The 23,274-nt window shown below is 42.3% G+C and overlaps 1 protein-coding gene across 4 annotated transcripts in view; it reads left to right on the plus strand.

Annotated features, from left to right (window-relative positions):
• LOC105053560 (tetraspanin-10) overlaps positions 1-23,274 on the plus strand; it is a 62,688-nt gene that overhangs the window by 22,174 nt on the left and 17,240 nt on the right. The window lies entirely within an intron of this gene.

Below are 23,274 nucleotides of genomic sequence, written 5' to 3' on the forward strand. Positions count from 1 at the left end.
AAACTTTCCATGCCACGCCATGTGGCATTTAACCAGATCTAAAGCCCATCTGATAGGCATGAGAAGAGATGAACGGACGCCAACCATCCTATCCAAGGTAGAAGGACTCTTGATGCCAACCTCAAGCAAAAATAGATTTTTGCTTCATGTCTCTTCGGAACAAATCTGCTTCATACTACCCAAGGGGTGTGGACTTGGTCAAATCCATCCTTAGGCATGGAAAGGGAGAGAGAGAATGATTAGAAGGCGCCTCTTGGGTCAGAGACCCAAAGCAGGATTTCTGTCCTTCTTCGTGCCAAACAAAAGCATGCGCCCAAATATTTCTTGTGCCAACTTTTGGAAGAGTTTTTGGTGCCTAGGACATTGCATATAGGCATGATAATAAACATGAGGAGGTGCCACATGGGTCTGAATCCCATGTCAGGACTCTAGTCCTTCTCCGTGCTAAAAGAAGATGGTGTTCCATGATTTGGCATCAAATACCAGACAGAGTCCCAACCCCTTAGGACTCAATCAATTGGGCGTGGGAGAGGCTTGGAGGCCCCAACATTTGGCTGCCCCTCCATGGCATGATCTATTCCAAGGCCTACTTAATTAGATTAACCATATAAACAAGGTTTCAAATCAAATCCAATTTGGTTTAGGAGTTAGGGTTAGCCACGTGCTAGCATGCCAATTAGCAACCCAATTTGGATCCAACGATGCATCATCTATTCCAAATAGATTTTTGACCAAATCCATTATATGTGTGACCCATTGGGTTTCACATTTAGCCAGTAATAGGTCCAGGTGCATGTTGATCTAATTTAATTGGAACCCTTCCAATCAATTTAGGTCCAATTCATGTCGGTCCAATTCATGTCAGTCCAAGTTGATCAATTAGAACTCTTTCTAATTGATTCATGAATTAAATACTTTAAATCATAAGCACTTATAAGTCAAGATTGACGTCTAACAACATATCATGACTATATGTAAGATGAGAAATTTGGTGAAAATATCAAATATACTTTTTAGTGGCAAGTTACTATGCAATTTAGTCTTTGATTATACCTCATCCCTGAATATGCAATGAGCATGGAAACATGTCAAATCTAAACACATTCACATGTTTCTTAATCTTCTGGTGAAGACTCGATGGATGAAATATTTGAAACACTCTAATTTTCATCCTGCTTTGATCAAAGGCTTCCCAAGTCATCACTAGATGAGATCACATAGGATGTTCTCCTCTTACTAGGAGTGATCGATTCCTTGTTGACCTACTCACAACCTCCATACACACTTTACCATATCCAAAGCATCCCACACATCTTAGAAAGTCATGTTAGGGTATTAACCAAAATACAGATTCATATGCATAAGGTACCATAGTGGTCTCAGATCTAAGGATCACTTGCACAACTTTTATTAGAGAACCATCTTTTGACATGTAAGACTCCATAAGATGTTTATTCTATGGATCAATTCAGTAAACATTCTCTAATGAGCACCCACATCCTTGTATTGGTGTCTCCACAAGTGATTGTGACATCCTCTCCATCGAGCATACATAGAATCTGCCAGTCTTATCGGAACATTGATTCCTGACTTAATGATTCAACGATTGAGAATATTTTAGATTAGAGTTTTAGGGTTTTAGATCTCACTGGCATGATCTCATCATGGTCTTAAAATTATTGTCCTAATCTATGGGGTTCATCACAATCTTTAAATAAGATACAACAAGATGATGAAACAAAATGTCTCATTTTATTCTTAAATAAATAGTCAAATATATGAGCTGGAAGATATTATAGAAAAGTCTCTATCGCATCAACTATGCGATTGGCTTGCAGGACACTAATTTTTCAATCTTCCACTTGCACTAAAGTCAATTACTCTTATATTTAATATCGATACAATCAAGATGGCAATCAAATTACTGCTGAGGTAAATCGCGGTTAGTAGGGAGTGTCCCCAAAGATTTAAGGGCAAGTTAGTAAACTCATCATGGACTGGATCATATTCAATAGGATTTTATTCCTCTCCGATATCTTGTTGAGCTGAGGCATATTAGGAGAAATCTATTGTGAGACTATACCGTTGTCCTTGAGATAATTCAGAAAATTTTCACTAAGGTATTCTCCTCGATCTGATCGAAGAACTTTAAGAGATTTTTCTGTTTGTTTCTCCACTTCATTTCTGAATTCTTTAAACTTTTCAAAAGCCTTATAGATTTATCTCATAAGAAACATATATCTATATCATGAAAGATCATCAGTAAAGATGAAGTAGCTGTAATCACCCTTGGCTTGTACATCAAATGGGCCACACATGTCAGTGAGTACTGGCGCAAGTATCTCAATGGTCCTTTCCTCATGTCCTATAAAAGGTAACTTGGCTATGTTTTTTTGAAGGCAAGATTCACATACTGATACGACTCAGAATTAAATGAACTTAAGAGACCATCTTTTTTCAGTTTATTTATCCTATCCTCTCCAATATGATCAATCCTAAGGTGCCACATACTTATGGTTAACATTATCTCTAGGTTGTTTATGACCTGTGGCACTACTGATTATCTGCTCGTTTACATTCACATGCGCATCAACATGCAAGTGATAAAGACTTAATTAAAAGACAACGTGCAATCAATTTATTTCTTAAATAAATCGAACAGATCTTTATTAAAATTAAAAATAAAATCATCCTATGTTAATACAGAAATGAAAATCAAATTTCGGCTAGCTACAGGGATACAGTAATAGTTTTTTAAAACTAATCTATCAGATGATAATCGAAGAGGATAAGTATCGACGGTTTCTGTAGCAACTCTTGTTCCATTGCCGACTCGTAAGATCATCTCATCATTCCTCAACTCTTTACTTTCCATTAGATCTTGCATTGAAGTACATATATGAGCACTCGAATCAGAGTTTAATATCCAACTAGAAGTAGAGAAAATTATAAGGTTAGATTCAACGAGTATGTTAGACACACCTTCTGAAGGTTTGTCTCCCTTGGTCTTTAGGCTCTTAAGATATAGCGGACAATTTCTCTTCCAATGGCCGTTCTTCTAATAGTGGAAACACTTTCCTTTGTTTGTAGCCTTCTTTGGAGTGTCCTTCTTTAGCTTTTTCTCTTTCTTCTGCTTCTTTGCAGGCTTATTCCTTTTCTTCCATGAAGACTTTCTTTTGGAAGAATGTTCCTGCTCCACAGCAAGAACGGAGTCTCTTGAACTCTTCAAGATTTCTTCTGTAGTAACTAATATGTTGACAAGTTCAGGTAAAGTGCAGTCTAACTTGTTCATATGGTAATTTACAATAAATTGCCTATATGAACTAGTCAAATATTGGAAGATCAAATCCACTTGCAATTTCTTCAGCATTATAAGGCCGAGCTACTCAAGCTCTTCGAGGTCCTTGATCATTATCAGATAATGCTCGTGGACCGACTGTCTTTCGCGTATCTTGGAGTTGAAGAGTCTCTTCGAAACTTCAAAACATACGGATCGGCTCTGCTCACCATACAATTTTTATAGGTGAGTGATCATAGCCCGATAGTTGGCATATGCTCGTGCTGGCTTTGCAACTTGTTTGACATAGAAGCCAGCACATAGCACTTTATCCTGTTGTCATCATCCGTCCATTTATCTAATGCAGATCTCTGTTTTGCAGTAGGATGGTTTGGTAAGGGAGGGGAGGGTCCTAGTCGAGAACATATCCTAACTTTTTGAATATTAAGACAATCTTGAGATTTCTAAGCTAGTCTTTGAAAATTGATTCCGGTCAATTGGTTGGACTCTAGGATACGGGTTAAAAGATTTGAAGCTGACATGGTTAAACTGTGAAGAGTAAAGATTCTAGTTAGACATTTGTACTCAGGTTTAAAATTTGTTCTAGCAACTTTAAGAAACAAATAGGCTCCCACTATTTTCTCGGATCTCTCACACCCCCTATGGAGGTGCGAAAACTTCTATGCGACTAGGATTCCTAGTGGATACTGCAGTCCTACTGATATGCGAGCTCCTCACCGTGCCCGATTATTAGGCCATGCTATATCGGTAAGTGGACGACTATTGTCTAATGCTTCTCAAGCATGTTGCAGCGCTTAGTCTCTAAGTCATGAAACCTCACCATGTCCGGTTATTGGAGTTGAAGGAAAAAAAATTCGATCAAGATTAGATCACCAGGGTGCATCTGAACATATTCTATTCTAAAATTTTCATAACCTTTATGATTACCTAATATACAGCGGATATGGGATCAAGATACTCAGGGGTTTCTTGAATCTGATGGCTTGCGAGATCTGAAAATACAGATCTTCTATTTCGCACACACGCCAGGCACCGTAGGAAGGATGATCCTTGGGACATCACTCCTTCAGAAAGGAAGCAGGGAAGGGAGGAGATCTGATCTCTACATGATGGATGTTTAGGATGGAAGTTCTCCATGCCTAGAAGTGGAGCGCCAAGAAGAAAGGACGCCTCCTTTCTTGGTCGCACAAAATCCACCTACAGTTGTTCTCTCTTTTGTTTTGTCGCACAAACCAAGACATCACTTTTGGTGATTAGAGGGCCTCCCTTTGAATAGATGACGCCATTGATGAAGACCCAATTAGTTAGAACTCTTAATTCAAACCAGATTTGAATTAGTTTCTAACCTTATCCAACTAGGAGAGCCAAAGGGAATTGGATGCCAACCTTTCACGTGAACTCCCTTCACATGCGCACATCTGATATGTGGCAAAAAAACTAGCGCTTTCGTTTTCCTTGGTCGGCCACTTAATGAGAGAGAGTCCTAAGGTTTTGGGACTATGGATCTAATCCTATTTAGCTCAAATTTGACTCGATTCAAATTCGATTTGAAGTTGATTCGGATGAAACTCGAAGAGACTGTCAATCCTAATCTAATTAGGATTCAAGTCCAAATCTAACTTGGATTTTTAACTCAATTAAATCAAGCTCAATTAAATTAGATCTAATCTAAAATAATCAGCATTTGAATTCAATCTCTCATGCATCCCTTGGATCATTGATCTGATCATTATCATCATCGGAATTAAATCTGCATCTCATGTCCAGTGTTAGCTAGACATAGTCAATTGTTTAATTCCGTATGACTTCTAACTTAATTCTTAATTAAGCTAATCTATTTATTCAATCAAGTCATGTACTTCTAAATTGAACACAGATATAAGATCAATTCTTTCCTACGTTGTTTTTGTGCGTGACTCTATAGGTTCGAACACTGAGCCAGTACTCTAAGAACTATTTTCTGTACTAATTGAAGTTATCATCTAGCAATGGTTCCCGACGTTCGGATAGATCGAATATTTGCAAAGCAACATTCACAAATCTTAGAAATGGTTACCGCATAATTCATCTCTTTGATCCTAAATGTTTAGGACGATCTAGGATTTAATTGTCAACTCTGGATGAGTCATCCATATTGTATTTCAATCTTTCAAATTCATCACATGGATTATCTTGATCAAGATTTTGTTAAATTAAAATACAGTGATGCATTAACTCCTGTAATCCAAAAGGATCTATTCCATCTTGATCTACACTCAGACTTCTTAAATACTTGACTATATCTAGTAGCTTTTCGTCACCGTATTAGAAATACAGATAATTCAGCATCAAAGTACAGTGAGTTGCTTGTAAGTCACCGTGGTGATCTCAGATCGGAGGGATACTTATGCCCATATTCTTCGCAAGCTGCTCTTGATAGTAGAGCGCTCCACAGGTGAGTCACTGTTTAGTGACAATGTACTCTTACATCTCACCTGTATGCCATACCAGTGTCTCTATACTCTTTGGTTACGAGGACAACTAACCTATATGGCACAATGATCTATACTCGATAAGCGTCATCGTCTTTTAATGACATATCATTTGGTTGCAAATATATTTGAGAACTATTCGATAAATCCTCCTTTATGGATTGTCTTTATAGTTCTAAGGACTTCATCACAATATAAGAGTTCAAATAAGGAAGATGCACAATTTATGATGAAAATGTCAAATAACTTTTATTAATTCATAATTTATATACAAATTACAAAGAGTATAATTGTTTAAATGATTGGCTTTAGGATATATTTTCTAACGACTCCTATTTGGACTAAAGTCAATCGGTACAGTAGCTGATACTCATCTTCCGTTTGTGTTCATCGAACTCTTTGATTCTGAGGGTTTTAGTAAATGGGTCGACCAAGTTCTTCTTTTCGTCGATCTTCTGAAGCTCGACGTTATCTCGATCTACGATCTCAGACAAGATGGTAGCGACACAGAATATGTTTGGTTCTCTGGTAAGATTTCAGTTCTTTAGCTTGAGCTATAGCTCTAGTGTTATCGCAATACAGCAGAACAGGACCATCAACAGAGGGGCCACTCCAAGCTTGTTGATGAACTTTTGCAATCAGACCGTTTTCTAGGCAGCATCGGATATTGCAATATACTCTACCTTGCATACTGAATCGGCTACTGTGTACTGCTCGAAATGTTTTCAGCAGATCGCTCCATTCAGGATAAATACATAATCCGACGCACTTTTACTGTTATCATGATCTGACTGAAAACTGAAATCAGTATATCTCATGAGTTTTAAGGATTGTCTTTATAACCTTCCAATAGTTTTCATTCGAATTAGATTGGTACTTGCTCACTACTTCTAGTGAGCATGCCATATCCGATCTCGTACATGTCAGCGTATATGATAGATCCCACTATCGAGGCATATGGAATTCTACTTATATGTTCTTTTGTGATAGCGTACATGATAGATCCCACTGTCGAGGCATATGAAATTCTACTTATACGTTCTTTTGTGAGGTTGTCGAACAATCCTTCTTAAAGAGTAATTTCATGGTTTATCGGTAGATAGTATTTTTTAAAAATTTTCATGCTGAATCATTTCAGCACGGTGTCTATGTACGTGGATTGGGACAATTCAAGCAGTCTTTTAGATCTATCCTTATAGGTCTTCATCCCTAGGATGTAGGATGCTTCTCTCAAATCTTTCATGGAGAATTGTGAAGACAGCCAAAGCTTTACACTTTGTAAAGTAGAAATGTCATTTTCTATTAAAAGTATATCATCTACATACAATACAAAGAAAATGACTATAGAGCCATTAGTTCATTTATAAATACAAGACTCTTCTCCGTTCTTAACGAAGCCATACGTTCTGATCGTCTTATCAAAATGTAAGTTCCAACTCCGAGATACCTGCTTCAATCCATAAATAGATCTTTGAAGCTTGCATACCTTTGATTCATCTGTGGATGTGAATTCTTCAGGTTATATCATGTATATCTCTTCATCCAGCTCTCCATTCAAGAAAGCTATTTTGACATCCATTTGTCTGATTTCGTAATCAAGGTATGCCATTATCGCAAGCATAATTCGAATGGACTTGAGCATTGCCACAGGAGAACATCTCGTCATAGTCAATACCATAACGTTGACAATATTTCTTGGCAACCAAACGGGCTTTGTAGGTCTCCATCTTTCCGTCTACGCCCTTTTTTTCTTTGAATATCCATTTACATCCTATGGATTTTATTCCTTCGGGTGGATTAATTAGTGTCTATACACCATTAATATTCATGGACTCCATCTCGAATTTCATGGCATTAAGTCATTTCTCAGAGTCGGATTTTTGCATGGTATCTATATTGGTGATTGGATCTTCGTCGTTCTTATCAAGTTCAATAAGATCATCGTTCCGGACCAAGCAACCATAATATCTGTATGGCTGATGCGGTACTTTATCGGATCTCCTTAAAGGTGCCTCTATTATAAGCTCTGGGTTTGATCTAATCAAATCCGATTTTATATTTCTATTTGTCTGTGTTGGTTTTTCTACCTGTCGAACTTCATCAAGTTCAATTTTAGTGGTACTAGTTCTTTCCATACGGAACTTTTCTAAAAAGATGTCCAATTACTGACAAGCATTTTTTGTTCTTCAGCAAGATAGTAGTATGCCCTGGATTCCTTGGGGTACCCTACAAATAAGCATTTATCGGATCGAGGTCCAAGCTTTCGGTCTGTAAACGTTTGACATAAGTCGGACAACCTCAAACCCTAAAGTGGGAGAGCGTCCGTCTATGTCCAGTTCATATCTCATATGGTGTTTTTGTGATCGATTTGCTTGGAACATTGTTCAAAACATAGCAAGCAATCTCAAAAGCATAATCCTAAAAAAGATTGGCAGACTTGCAAACCCCATCATGGATCGAAATATGTCAAACAGAGTTCGATTCCTCCTTTTCGAATCTCATTATGTTGTGATATCTCAGGAGGGGTCCATTGTGGGAGAATCCCATTCTCTCTTAGATACGTCAAAAATTCATTAGAAAGGTATTCACCTCGATCTGATCGAAGAGTTTTAATACTCTTTCCAGTTTGTTTTTCTATCTCATTATGAAATCGTTTGAATATTTCAAATGATTCGGACTTGTGCTTCATAAAGTAAACGTACCCATATCTCGATTGCTCGTCAGTAAACGTAATAAAGTAGTTATACCCTCTTCTGGTTCTTGTGTTCATGGGTTCACATACACAGTATGTATTAGACTTAGAACATCATTGGCTCGTTCACCCTTTCCAGTAAAAGGTGACTTGGTCATCTTTTCAAGAAGACAGGACTCATAGATCGGCAATGATTCACAATCATTAATATCGAGGATTTTTTTAGTTAATTTGTTTATCCTATTCTTATTTATATGACCGAGCCTATAATGCCAAAGGTGGGCATCTGTGACATTATGTATTTTAGGATGTTTGTTCGATGTGTACATTACACGCACAGGCTGTGATAAAATATAAATGCCAATTTTCAATTATCCACTCATAACTGTGACACCACATAATGATAATACAAAAATTTTTCTTTATTGAAAAATTATAACTATTTTTGATCAAAAAGTCTACAGAGATTACATTCATAAGGAAAGATGGACAATAATGACAATCATCTAAAATGATGATATTTGAATTGAGAACAAGCTGAACTATTCCTATAGCTAGAATTGGAACAGTTCTTTCATCTCCAACATTCAGAAATCGTTCGTCCTTCTCAAACTTTCTACTAATCTGAAGTCTCCGTAATGAATTGCAAATATGAATTGGACTTCCAGTATCTAACACCTAGGTAGTAGTATCACAGATAGAGAAATTATAAGGTGTTATCATATAAGTATCTTGTCTAGCAACCATTTGCTTATCTTTTTTTTTGAGCCTGTTCAGTTCAAGAGACGCTAGATATAGAGGATAATTTCTCTTCCAGTGCCCTAGCTTCTTATAAAAGAAGCATTATACTTTACTCTAGTCTGCCTTAGACTGCTTAGTTCGATTGGGCTTAGAAGCCTCAGCACGATACCTCTGCATCATCCTTTTCTTTTCTCTCTCGGAGGACTGATGCCCTGTTGAGGATGAATCCTCAAGTGTGCTAAAGGACTTGTTCAATATTTATAGCATTTCTTTTGGCTGAGCATCATAAAATTTATAACTAAATTCATCACTCATAGCAATCTTTATTATGCAACGTACTATCGTACAATCATTTAGCCACTTCTAATAAGTGTCTCTAGCTATTGCATTTGCATTGGGAGCAGACTCTTTAGGTGCAGGATCCGTAAGGATATACAAGAGATCCTTTCGTGCTCGAGAACCATTCTCAACTTTCGATATCAATTATTGAAATTTGGTCCTATAAGCTTGTCACTGTCCAACAACGAGCGGAGTGATAAACTAATAGCCATCATTGAAAGGAAAACAAAGACTATTAGTTTATGAATTATGTAATCCTAAAATTTTGGACTTTAGTCTAAAGGTTCTCTCATTATTTTATACAAATTGATAGCCTCTACCTCCAATCTGAGGAATTACTTTAGTCCCTTAGTAGGTACTAGAATCCACACAGACATATATGGGCCTGAATAAAGCTCTGATCAATCTATGTGCATCTATAGATAGGTTCTTAATCAATTGTTTCTTCAAACAATTTCTAGTAATGATTTTGCTCCGGACTTCTCTTCAGCAGGCATATGGCGCCTCCACTGAAAGTTCTGGTTAGATCCAACCATTAACATGAACATACTCAGTGAATTTAATTAATGAATGATCAGGTTCGAGTAAAGCTTTAGCTAACCCAACCATTTATCAGATAGTACAACAGAGTCACGTATAATGAATGATAATTACAATATCCAAATGAACACTGGGCGTAAGGCGTCTCCAATGATCATCTAGATTATTGGACCAATTATCATTCATCTTAATAGGAGGCTATGATGTAGTTTTCTCCGTAACTATTTCATTTTAAGGACTTAATAATTTAGAAGATTTAATTATATATTTTAGAGAATAGAGAAGAAATTGACCGGCGAGTCTTAAACTTTCCACTGACTTCAAGTCATGAAGAGGACTAGAGACAAGCTGGTCCATAGGCACCTAAATCAGTCAAACTGATTTTTCTTAATGGTATGGGTCAACTCAAATTAATTAGTGATCTAATCAAAATATAATCTGTCAAATTGACTAGATAAGTAAGATCGGTGAGAGGGTCTGCCAAGGCTTGCCTGAGACACCATTGAAATGGCCAGGTAAGCGGATTGCCAATTAAAAATCACCGATCGAACTGTCAGACTTGTCTTAGACATCAATTGGTCGATTAGTTTTAATTTGATCGGCTAAAAGACTTGGGCTTGGCTATTGAGCCACAATCAGGTGTATTTGATCTAATCAAAATATGGACTTGATCAACTACAGCTATTGTGTTTGATCTAGAGTATTTTTGATTAAATCTGAATTGTGTTTGATCTAGAGTGTCTTTGACCTAATCTGAATCAACTTTTGGTTAGATTTGATCAACAATTCTATTTAGTCCATTGTTTGATTCTAACCCTAGGTCTAATCCAATTAAATGACCTGATTTAAGTTAATGCATATCCCATGTTTTATGTAATATCATTATATCTTAAAATCATAATTCTAGATCTAATGATTTAACTCTTAATTCTTAATTAAGTGTATAATTGAAATAATTTTAGATGTAAATTTATTGCATTATGAACATGGATATTAATTGAAACAATTTCAACCGTAAACTATTTACATTAAACTTTCATGCCAAGTTTACATCATATGTCATTTATTTTTCAGATCTTAAAAACTAATTTTCAGATCAATATTTAGCAGTTAAACATGTTCAAAACTGATCTAAATATCATATATATATATATATATCATATATATTATAGCAACATTTAGATCTCTACAGATTACATCATATGCAACATACAATTTAGATTTTAAAACTACTTTTCATATTTGAATTTATTTTATTAAAATTACAATAAATCACAAATCGTTTTAAATCTAACATAAACATATTCATGATCAAAAAAATTTTAAAATTTTTTTCGCTGTTCTTCTTTATGAGATGCGATCATAGTGGCATCCCTATACGTCATAAAAGAATCCGTCGAATGGATAAGAGAGGAACTTTAATCCATGCTTTTTATGACTGGATGGTCTGGTGATTATCTCAATCTGAGTATGGGGCTATTAAGATGAGAAATTAAATTTCAAATCGAAGTGAATCTACACGTACAATCATCAGAAAATCTAGGCGTGCACATATGAATATGATCATATATAACATGACATGTATCTAATCTTATTAGATCACTGCATCATATTTTATTTCAGGTCTGAACATATTTTTATACAACATATAAAACCTATTGCAGATCTGAAATCACATAGAAATATATTTAAAAACACATATGAACGCATAGAAAATAAAATTCTGGTTAAACCTGTTTTGATGTTGTGCAAAATTTTGTTTAAAATCAGATTTGAAAATCTGTTAAAACATATTTAATTTAGATCTTGATTAAGTCTAACTTCTAATCTGAAAAATCTCTACAAAAATTTTGTTAAAATAGATTTAAACAGAACATAATTAGATGGTTATTCTAACAGAAAATCTGCAACAAAAAATTCTATTATAATAGATTTATAACAGATTTCAATCACCGATTGATTTAGATTTTGAAATATGGTCAAAACCAAATCAGAAATTTCAGATTAACAGGTCTAAATCAGATTTAATATGTATCATAAAAATCTGGTTGCAAATCAGATGTAAACATACTAGAAAAAATTAACTATGCATCCATATTATCAACTTGGCTCTGATACCAGTTGAAGGAAAAAAATTCGATCAAGATCGAATTGGCAGGGTACATCTGAATAGATTTCTATTCTAAAATTTTCATAACCTTTATGATTACTTGATATGCAGTGGATATGGGATCAAGATACTCGGGGGTTTCTTGAATCTGATGCCTCGCGAGATCTGAAAACGTAGATCCTTTACTTTGTGTGTACGCTAGGCACCGTAGGAAGGAAGGATGATCTTTGGGATGTTGCTTCTTCAGAAGGAAAGCAGGGAAGAGAGGAGATCTGATCTCCACGTGATGGGTGCCTAGGATGCAAGTTCTCCATGCCTAGAAGTGGAGTGCCAAGAAGAAAGATGCCTCCTTTCTTGGTCGCACGAAATCTCACACCTCACGGTAGTTCTCTTTTGTTTTGTCGCACAAACCAAGACATCACTTCCGATGGTTAGAGGGCCTCCCTTTAAATAAATGATGCCTCCTTATCTTGATCAAGACCCAATTAGTTAGAACTCTTAATTCAAACCAGATTTGAATTAGTTTCTAACCTTATCCAACAAGGAGAACCAAAGGGAATTGGATGCCAACCTTTCACGTGAACTCCCTTCACGTGCGCACGTCTGATATAGGGTGAAAAAACCAGCACTCCCCTTTCCCTTGGTTGGCCACTTAATAAGAGAGGGTCTCAGGGTTTTGGGACTCTATGGATCTAAGCCTATTTGGCTCAAATTTGACTCAATTCGAATTCGATTCGAATCTGATTCGAACCAAACTTAAAGAGACTGTCAATCCTCATCTAATTAGTATTCAGATCTAAATCTAACTTGGATTTTTAATCTAGTTAAATCAAGCTCAATTAAATCAGATCTAATCTGAAATAATTAGCACTTGAATTCAATCTCTTATGCATCCCTTGGATCATTGATCAGATCATTATCATCCCTAGAATTAAACTCGCACCTCATATTCAGTGCTAATTAGACGTAGTCAATTGTTTAATCCCGTATGATCTCTAATTTAATTCTTAATTAAGCTAATCTATTTGTTCAATCAAGTCACGTACTTTCAAATTGAACATATAAATGTTAGGTCAATTCTTTCCTACATTGTTTGACTTTGTATATGATTTCATAGGTTTAAACACTAAATCGATGATATAAGAACTATTTATACTAATCGAAGTTACCATCTAGCAATGGTTTCCGACGTCCGGATAGGTCGAATATTTACAAAGCAACATTCAAGAATCTTGAAATATAGTTACTGCATAATTCATCCCTTTGACTCTGAATGCTCAGGATGATCTAGGGTTTCACTGTTAACCTTGAATGAGTCATCCACATTGTATTTCATCCTTTCAAATCCATCACATGGATTATCTCGATCAAGATTTTACTAAATTGAAATACGGTGATGTATTAACTTCTATAATTCAGAGGGGTCAATTCCCTTTTGATTCACATACAGACTTCGCAAGTATTTGACTGTACCCAATAGGCTTCCGTCATTGTATTAGAAATACAGATAGTCTGGCAGCAAAGCACAGTGAGTTGCTTGCAAGTCACCGTGATGATCTCAAATCGGAGGGACATTTATGTCCATATTCTTCTCGAGTTGCTTTTGACGGCAGAGCTCTCTGCAGGTGAGCCACTGTTCAGTGATGATGTACTCCATCTCATCTGTTGTCATACCAGTGTCTCCACATTCTTTGGTTATGAGGACAACCAACTTATATGGCATACGACCTATACTCGATAAACGTCATCGTCCTTTAATGACATATCATTTGGTTGCGAATATATTTAAGAACTATTTGATAAATCTTCTTTATCGATTGTCTTTATTAGTTCTAAGAACTTCATTACAACATGAGTTCAAATAAGGAAGATGCACAATTTGTGATGAAAATATCAAATAATTTTTATTAATTCATAATTTATATATAAATTACAAAGCACAATCGTCCAAACGATTGGCTAAAAACATATTTTCTAATAATTGGTTAACTCCTTAATTAAATCAGATCCACCGTTCAATGCATAGGTAAAGCCGTTATTAGGTCCCTCACCATTTTCGATTATTGGGCCCAACCCCATCATTACCTAGCAACATCTCATGCTAATAGGGTGGTTGTCTTCTCAATGTAACTGAATCACTGTAATCAGTCGAGAATAATCAACACCAATAAGATGCCCGCACTCCTACAACGGTGGAAGACCTAGGGCTTAATATTTGTGGGGAGGTTTGGGTTAGGTCTCATTTAATTAGTCATCACCATGACTAGTCCTATTGGTATGGGCTAAATCGAACCACCAAGCAACCTGATTTTAGACACAATCTACTAAAATTGTCAGATAAGTAAAGATGAGTGGGAGGCTTTGCCTTGATAATTCAAGGGTCCTAAGTAAGTAACCACCATCTTGTACTTGTTTTAGACACCAATTAGTTAATTGGTTTCAAATGGGTTAGCTTAAGTCATTTGAGGCTTGAACCACTGAGTCGATTACGTCTTTGGGTCAATCGACTAAATAAATAGATTTCAATTGATCCGACCAACTACAACTATTGGTTTGATCATAAGCACTCTTGATCTAATCCTAATCAGCTCTTGAATGGATTCGATCAACTGCTCAAATCGATTGGATTCCATCAAATTCAAATCAATGATCCTAGGTGTAATCAAATTACTTGACCTAATTTTATTTAGCCATGTCCAATTGTTAATCCAATTAACATAAAATTTAGATCTTAATTCCAAATCTCAGATCTAAATTATTTGAATGATTTAACATGTTATAATCTTGAAACAGTTTTCAGATTTCAGATCTACATACCAAAATTCAGATTTAAATATGTTATAGTATTGAAACTAGTTTTCGGTTTTTAGATCTATGAAATAATTTCAGATATAAAAATTACTCATATATCTCATACATGAATAAAAATTTGATCTAAAAATAACTTTTTCAGATCAATAAAACTAGATCTAAACACTGAAAATATTTTTCAAAAAGATCAAACATCGATATAGGACAATCTTTACAACATAAGGGATAAATCTTATGCCAGGACAATCTTATATTATATCGATGTAGATCATTAATCTAATTAATTTTAGATCTGATTAGAAATCAGATCACATCTTATTTTCATGCATATGAATCCGTGGTTTTGATACCTGTTGGTGCAAAAATCCGCCTGCGCCGGAGAAGCTGGAGTTGTGGGGGTCGCGGTCGCCGCCGGGACCTGCAAAAGAAGTCTAAATCGGAGGTGGGGTTGCTCCGGCAAGACCCTCCGACGCTCAAGTCAGTTCTCTGCCTCAACAAGAATGGAGTGCTCGAACGAAAATTTTAGTAGAATTTCTAGGTAAAAATGAGAGCTTAAAGAATAACGTATCTGGGATCCCCCTTTTATAGGCGGAGGGGGCAACAAACTGATAGCGATGTCTGTAACCGTCTGGCAGTGGGCCGTCCAGAGTCAGGAGTTTGTTGCAGAGAGTAGTGGAGTGGACCCGTGGCTATCACGGGCGTGCCACGTGGAGTCTGCCACGGGGAGCGGAGCGGCGTCCGTTGTCGCGACTTGCCAGAGAATGGAAGAATCACGCAGTATCCGTCGCAGGAAGTGGAGCAGGATCGTGGCCATTATTATGGCCTGTCAGGGAGTGATGGAGCCGCGTGGAATCCGTCGCAGGAGGTGGAGTAGAGTCGTGGCTGTTGCTGCGGCCTGCCAGGAGGTCCAGGCCTATCGGCTGGAGTTCGGTTGGGGTGTCTGGTGGAGAGAGGTGGCTAGCCACCCGTCTGAGAGGAGCTTGGAGTCCGGCTCTCGCGGGAGTCCGGATGGAGTCTTCCTTCAGTTGAAGTCGGGGACGAGGTCCGGCTCCCACAGGAGTCCGGACGGAGTCTTCCCGCAGCTGGAGCTGGAGACGAGGTCTGGCTCCCGTAGGAGCTCGGGCGAAGTCTACCTGCAATCAAAGTCAGGGGCGAAGTCCGGCTCCCGTAGGAGTCCGGACGAAGTTTACCAGCAATCGGGGTCGAGGACGGAGCCCGGCTCCCGTAGGAGTCCGGGCGAAGCCTTTCCGCAGTCGAGGTCGGGGACGAGATCCGGCTCCCGTAGGAGTTCGGGCTGAGTCAACCTGCAATCAAAGTCAGGGATGAAGTCCGGCTCCCTTAGGAGTCTGGACGAAGTTTACCAGCAATCGGGGTCGAGGACGGAGCCCGGCTCCCGTAGGAGTCCGGGCGAAGCCTTTCCGCCATCGAGGTCGGGGACGAGATCCGGCTCTCGTAGGAGTCCGGGCTGAGTCTACCTGCAATCAAAGTCAGGATGAAGTCCGGCTCCCTTAGGAGTCCGGACGAAGTTTACCTGTAAGCGAAGTCGTGGGTGGAGCCCGGCTCCCGTAGGAGTCCGGGCGAAGTCCTTGTGCAGCCGGAATTGGGAACGAGGCCCGGCTCCCGTAGGAGTCCGGGCTGAGTCTTCCCGCAGCTGGAGCTAGAGACGAGATCTGGCTCCCGTAGGAGCGCGGGCGAAGTCTACCTGCAATCAAAGTCAGGGGCGAAGTCCGGCTCCCGTAGGAGTTCGGACGAAGTTTACTAGCAATCGGGGTCGAGGACGGAGCCCGGCTCCCGTAGGAGTCCGGGCGAAGCCTTTCCGCAGTCGAGGTCGGGGACGAGATCCGGCTCCTGTAGGAGTCCGGGCTGAGTCAACCTGCAATCAAAGTCAGGGATGAAGTCCGGCTCCCTTAGGAGTCGGACGAAGTTTACCTGTAAGCGAAGTCGTGGGTGGAGCCCGACTCCCGTAGGAGTCCGGGCGAAGTCCTTGTGCAGCCGGAATTGGGAACGAGGCCCGGCTCCCGTAGGAGTCGGGCTGAGTCTTCCCGCAGCTGGAGCTGGAGACGAGATCTGGCTCCCGTAGGAGCCCAGGCGAAGTCTACCTGCAATCAAAGTCAGGGGCGAAGTCCGGCTCCCGTAGGAGTCTGGACGAAGTTTACCAGCAATCGGGGTCGAGGACGGAGCCCGACTCCCGTAGGAGTCCGGACGAAGCCTTTCCGTAGTCGAGGTCGGGGACGAGATCCGACTCCCGTAGGAGTCCGGGCTGAGTCAACCTGCAATCAAAGTCAGGGATGAAGTCCGGCTCCCTTAGGAGTCCGGACGAAGTTTACTAGCAATCGGGGTCGAGGATGGAGCCCGGCTCCCGTAGGAGTCCGGGCGAAGCCTTTCCGCAGTCGAGGTCGGGGACGAGATCCGGCTTCCGTAGGAATCCGGGCTGAAATCTGGTAGTTGTAGGAATCTACCGTTGGAGAAGTTCCGCCGTTGGCGGAGTCCGGGGTAGTTCGGATTGGAGTTGAACCTGGCTGAAAGAAGTCTGGAAGGGATTCGGGGAGCAGTTGATAGTCGTAGAAAGTCGGCTGGCGGTGGAGCTTAGTGAGCTCTTAGGGCGGTTTAATAGATAACTGGGGGAATCATGTTGAAGGAGCTCGGGTGGTGTAGTGGGAGTTCGTCCGTCGGGGAAATTCAGTCAGCACTGTGGGAATCCGGCTGTTGGAGAAGTCCGGGGAGATACCATCTGCGGTCGAAAGCCGGAGGAGTCTTGGGAGGGTCAATTCTGTTAAGAACTTCGGCTGAGGGTATTTTATATCCAACACTAGTCCCCCTACTTCCGAGTTCAAATTTCGAATGAAGTACAGAAAGATTGTCACAGCCGAAGTTGCTCCCTCGATGTCCGCGCGCGATTGTCCTAAGATATTTTGGCATTTAATGCGCGTGTGCCGGAGTCTTGTCAAATCGAGGCGATCCGAAGAGGCTCTTTTGGAACCTGCAGCGGAACGGTGCTCAAGGCGTGGCGCAATAAAGGCACTGTCAGCCGTCTGCCACTTTTTAACCGCCTGCTGTGGTGAGTGGGACACGCAGCGAAAAGAGACCGGCTAGAGGGGATTCGCAATCGTCATTATGCCGGATCTCAGGGCCTATTTAAACCCGCACTCCTCCAAGAGTCCCGCTCTATCCGATGGTCTCGTTCTGGCATCCTTTTTCTTCCTGAGAACTTCGATTTTTCTCAGAGCCCTTCCCAGCCTTAGGCATTCTTCGAGCCGTCCCCCTTTCCGCACCTTCGTACTTCTTCGAATCACGTAGGTTAGTCTCGGAACTCCTTCCTCTTTTTGTTCTTCCTTTTGCCGTTCGATCTTTCTTCCTTTTGCTCTGCACATCAGTCCCCCGGGACCTTGTCCGTGATTTTCCCCGATTTTTAGGGATTTCGCCTCTGTAAGTGGTCTTCGTGTGACTCTAGATGTCTTCCAGGGGTTCTTCTTCTAGCGGCTCTAGGAGTTCGTCTATCTCGGTCTCCCAGTCCTCAGGCGGTAGATGAACCGGTAGGTAGAGCTGAACCTCGTCCGATTTTTGCACCGGACGCCATTCCTTGTTCTCTGACTCCGGACGAACTCCAACTGATAAGAGTTCAGTATGGGTTTCTTCGAAGTACGAACTGTAACTTCCTGGCCCGTCCGACCGGACTAGTGCCCCTCCCCCGGCTGTTTCTGCCTGTACCAGGAGGCCTTCCGTGCCGGACTCCGGCTTCCTCTGCCACCTTTCGTCATTGCTCTTTTCTGGTTTCTGGACATTTCTCTGGCTTCGGTTGCACCGAACTTCTTTAGGTTTTTGATAGGGTTCCTCTCTCTTTGTCATGTAGTCGAAGTTCAGCCCACCCTTTCCTTGTTTAGATACTTCTACACCTTCAAGCGTCATCCCACGGCGAAGGATTGGTGGTATTTCTCCCCTCAGTTCGGTAGGAAGGAGTTATTGAAGGGTGCCCCTTCTTCTATCCATAACTGGAAGGGGAAGTTTCTTTATGTTCGATGCCCGACCTTGAGGCTAGAGTTGCCCCCTTGGGGCTCCTGAGGGACTCCGTCCGCCGGGCGCCCAGCTTGGGGGGAGACGACCATTAAGCCTCCCAGAAACTCCTCAAATATCCAACTCTTTCTCTCCCCAACCTCCTGAAGAAGCAGTTTCTGTTCAACATCGGTCTGAGCCCCCTGGATCCCGCCAGTATTTCATCTCTCTTTTTTTTTTCTTCTCTCTTTCTCCTACCTCTCTTCTTTTCTTCTTTTTCACGCCTTCCTTTTCTTCTCTTTTTTTTTTTTAGGCATGGATGCCGAAGAAGCACAGATGCTTGCCAGGGGCCTGAAGGCTCTCAAAAGAAAGGGCGCCGCGGCCTCCGGGCCGACGAAAAGGGCCAGAGCGGAGGGGACGAGTTCGGCCGCACCCGCCCGAGCGACCTCAGCTGCCGACGTCCTTCCAGACACTGAGCGTCCCGCCGCCCGGGCCTCCCCGAGGGGTTTGAGTTCTCCTACGAGGTCCCCGCTTCGGAGACCCGTCCTGAGGAGGTGCCAGGGGGTGAGAGGAGGAAGACCTTGGCCCGCAAGGTCGGCAGTCGCCGGGCTGCCACTGAAGAGTCCCGCGGCTCTGAAGAGGAGCAGGGGGATGATCCCTTTAGTGATAGGGATCTAATAAAAAAGCTGGTAGATGGGTGCTCACTGCCCGAAGTCGTCCAGAGGATCGACCGCGTCGATCCTACACAACGTGTCTGGGACTCGCTGGGGGCCTTCCTCGAGGTAAGTAGATTCGTCCTCCTTTTTCCTTTCGCTTCTTCATTTAATTAACTTCCCAGCTCCCATTCTGACTCTCCTGTTGCCCTTGCAGTTCGGCATCAACTCCTCGCCAACATCGAGATGACAAATAAGGCGGTGGAAGGTCAGCAGGCCGAGACTGCCCGCCTTAAGGAAATGGCCCTCGAGGTGGCCGGTCTCCAAGAGGCGCTTGAGAGAGAGACAGACCTCGACGGAACAGAAGGCCGACCTGGAGGAGATGGTGAGGGCGGAGGTCGAGGTTGCCAACATGGCGGAACAGATCTCGACCCTGGTCTCGGAGGTCAGGAGTCAAACGGTGGAGTTCAAGACTTCCACCGAAATGAAGAAGTTGAAGGTTGAGTTCGGCCAAACTGCATTCAATAAAGGGTTCGAGCTCTGCCAGGAGAAGATGGTCGTGAAATTCCCCGAGCTCGACCTCAGTTTCTTGGACGAGGCGTCCGAGGATGAAGTCGGACCCTCCACCGTCGTTGCAGCCGCCGCGGTCCACCCCCCAGAGGTGCCGAGTCCCCCCGTTGATCCAGAGGTCCAAGACCTCTAACTTTGTATTCTTCCTTTATTGCCATTTTTCTTCTTTCTTTTGTCTTCAAGAAATGTTCAGTCAATAAAATTGGTCTCCTCCTTTTGGGGGACTTTTCTTCTCTTCTTTTTCTTTCTTTCTTTCTTCTTCTTTGTAATGAGCTGCGTTTTAACGCGTTGATCTCCCGATGGCAGCGCCCCGCCGAAGCGCTTCCTGAGGCCTACAATCCAGCGGCTGAAGAAGGAAGTCCTCCATTTAACAAAAAGGTCGAAGAAGACGGAAGGCGAGCTTCGCAGGTTGAGGGAGAGTCATTCCGAAGCCACCGCGGAGGCCACCTACTTTCGGAATCTCTACGTGAAGGGGATCATGGAGTACAGTCGGAGGAAGGCGAACTTTGAGAAGGAGCTTGAGGAATGCAAGAAGCGTGCCAGCGATCAAATTTGGGCTCAAGCCGCCAAAATCAGTTCCCTCAGGGAGGAGCTGTCGGCTGCCCGAGAGAGGATTGGCCAGCTGGAGGGAAGTTCATCCCGGCTTTTGACTCGGGCCGACAGCGACCGGGAGTGGTCGAAGGTCTCCGACCTCCAGCAGCAGCTCCAGGATGCCGAGGCGAGCTACGATGCGTACCGGGCTGGCTGGCGCAAGCAGGTGGACGAATACAAGGGGAGGCTCCGGATGGCGACCGACGAGGTGGCCCGTCTTCAAGGGCAGCTGGCTAGCAGGGCTTAGCTCGCTTCCTCTCGGGATTCCAGCGAACTCCAATCCTGAGAAGAATTGCAAAAGAGCTTTCTATCGTCCTTGGGGGAGGACGGTCGAGCTGCAGCAATTGAAGATCCAGCTGGCATGCGAGCAGCAGGCCGTCAAGGACGCGGAGGCAGAATCTGAGGTCCTGAGAAAAAGGCATCGAGAGGCGGAGAGCGAAAGCCAGCGATATCATCGAAGATACATGAAGATATTAATGAGAGAGAGAATTGGAAGCAGAAGTCGGACGTTTAAGGGATTCCTTGACGAGGGTCGAAGCCGAAAGTCCGAGGTCGGAGAAAGCCGAGCTCCCTTAGGGCTCTTTTTGTCTTTCCGTCTTTTCATGTATATATTTTTTCTTCTGTTGTTTCGTCTTGTTCTTGTCGTTTTGCTTTTCTTTCTTTAGCCTGCTGGGCTTTGTAGTGTATATTTTGTGAATGAAATGAAAAGGGAATTTTGTGTTACCTCGTCCACGTGTTGTATTAAATTGTCGTCCGCCGAACTTCTTTTGTCTTTTGACTTGTCCGACGTCGATGTCGTTTGGAGGTGTCCAATCGTCGCCACGCTGATTTGCTTTTCTTGTCGTCCATGGCCGTAGGCTCGAGCTCGGTGGTCCGAACTCCGCATTACCTCGAAGGGGTCGTTATTTTCTTAACCTGTGTCGAGAGCCTTCTTAGAGGCCGGGGATGTTTGGTAGGAACTTTCCGTCTTTGTTGAGACGAGGTTCCCTAGGTCTTTGGTGTGGTTTGTTTTTCGTCTGTTGTCGGTGTAATTCGTCGCTTTCCTTCTTAATTTTCCTCCTCTTTTCGAGTGAGGGTCCTCCCCTTACTTTTCGCGGGGTCGCGTAGAGGTGTGGAGGTGCCATTGAGGGGACTTTTTCTTTTATCCGATCATGTTGGGTGACCAGATTTTTGTCATTGTCAGGATGAGGTCCTCCTGTCCTTGACGTAGTCGATCTCAGCTCAGGTTAGGACGAGGTTCTCCTTCTGTTCCCAACGGGGCTGTGGGGGCACATAAAGGTCGTTGTGAGGGCCTCTCCCCCCATCTGGTCTAAAAGAACTGGGTCTTCGACTTTGCTCATGTCAGGACGAGGTTTCCTCCTGTTCCTAACATGGCTGTGGGGGCACATTAGGGCGTTGTAAGGCCTCTCCCCCCATCCGGTCTAAAAGAATTGGATCTTCGACTTTGCTCACGTTAGAGCGAGGTCCTCCTGTCCCTAACATGGCTGTGGGGGCGCATAAGGGCGTTGTAGGGCCTCTCCCCCCATCCGGTCTAAAAGAACCGGGCCTTTGACTTTGCTCATGTTAGGGCGAGGTTCTCCTCCTGTCCCTAACATGGCTGTGGGGGCGCGTAAGGGCGTTGTAGGGCCTCTCCCCCCATCCGGTCTAAAAGAACCGGGCCTTTGACTTTGCCTATGTTAGGGCGAGGTTCTCTTCCCGTCCCCAACATGGCCCAGGGGGCGTCCAAGGGCCGTTATATGGGCCTCTCCCCTGATTTGATCTTAAAATAATCGGACTTTCATTTTGCTCATGTTAGGACGAGGTTCTCCTCCTGTTCCTAACATGACCATGGGGGCACTCAAGGGCCGTTATATGGGCCTCTCTCCCGATCCGATCTTAAAATAATCGGATTTTCATTTTGCTCATGTTAGGACGAGGTTCTCCTCCTGTTCCTAACATGACCATGGAGGCACTCAAGGGCCGTTATATGGACCTCTCCCCCGATCCGATCTTAAAATAATCGGACTTTCATTTCGCTCATGTTAGGACGAGGTTCTCCTCCTGTTCCTAACATGACCTTGTTTTAATTGTTTGAAGGGGTTATCCCCAATCGTAACAAATCCATGCCAAAAGGGAAAGACATGCAAAGTCGAAAGGAATTTTGATTCAAAGCAAAGTTGTGAGTAGTACATTTACAGGTTTCTCGAGTTCCATGGTCGTGGAAGGTCTGCTCCTTTTTGAGGCCCTCCGGTGATGGAGTCGATGGTCCCGATTGGAGGCCGATCTCCGGACTGCTTCTCCCTCCTTGGCGGTTCAGGTTGCGGCAGGGCCCTTGGCCGATCTTCTCTACCCTCAGGCCGGGTCGAATGAACCTATCGAGTCGACCTCGCCGGATGAGCTCCTCGATCTCGTCTCGGAGCTGGATGCATTCCTCCGTGTCGTGGCCGTGGTCGCGATGGTAGAGACAGAACTTGTTGGGGTTGCGCTTC

Source organism: Elaeis guineensis, chromosome 11, assembly GCF_000442705.2.
Source record: "Elaeis guineensis isolate ETL-2024a chromosome 11, EG11, whole genome shotgun sequence".
Classification (NCBI taxonomy): Eukaryota; Viridiplantae; Streptophyta; class Magnoliopsida; order Arecales; family Arecaceae; genus Elaeis; species Elaeis guineensis.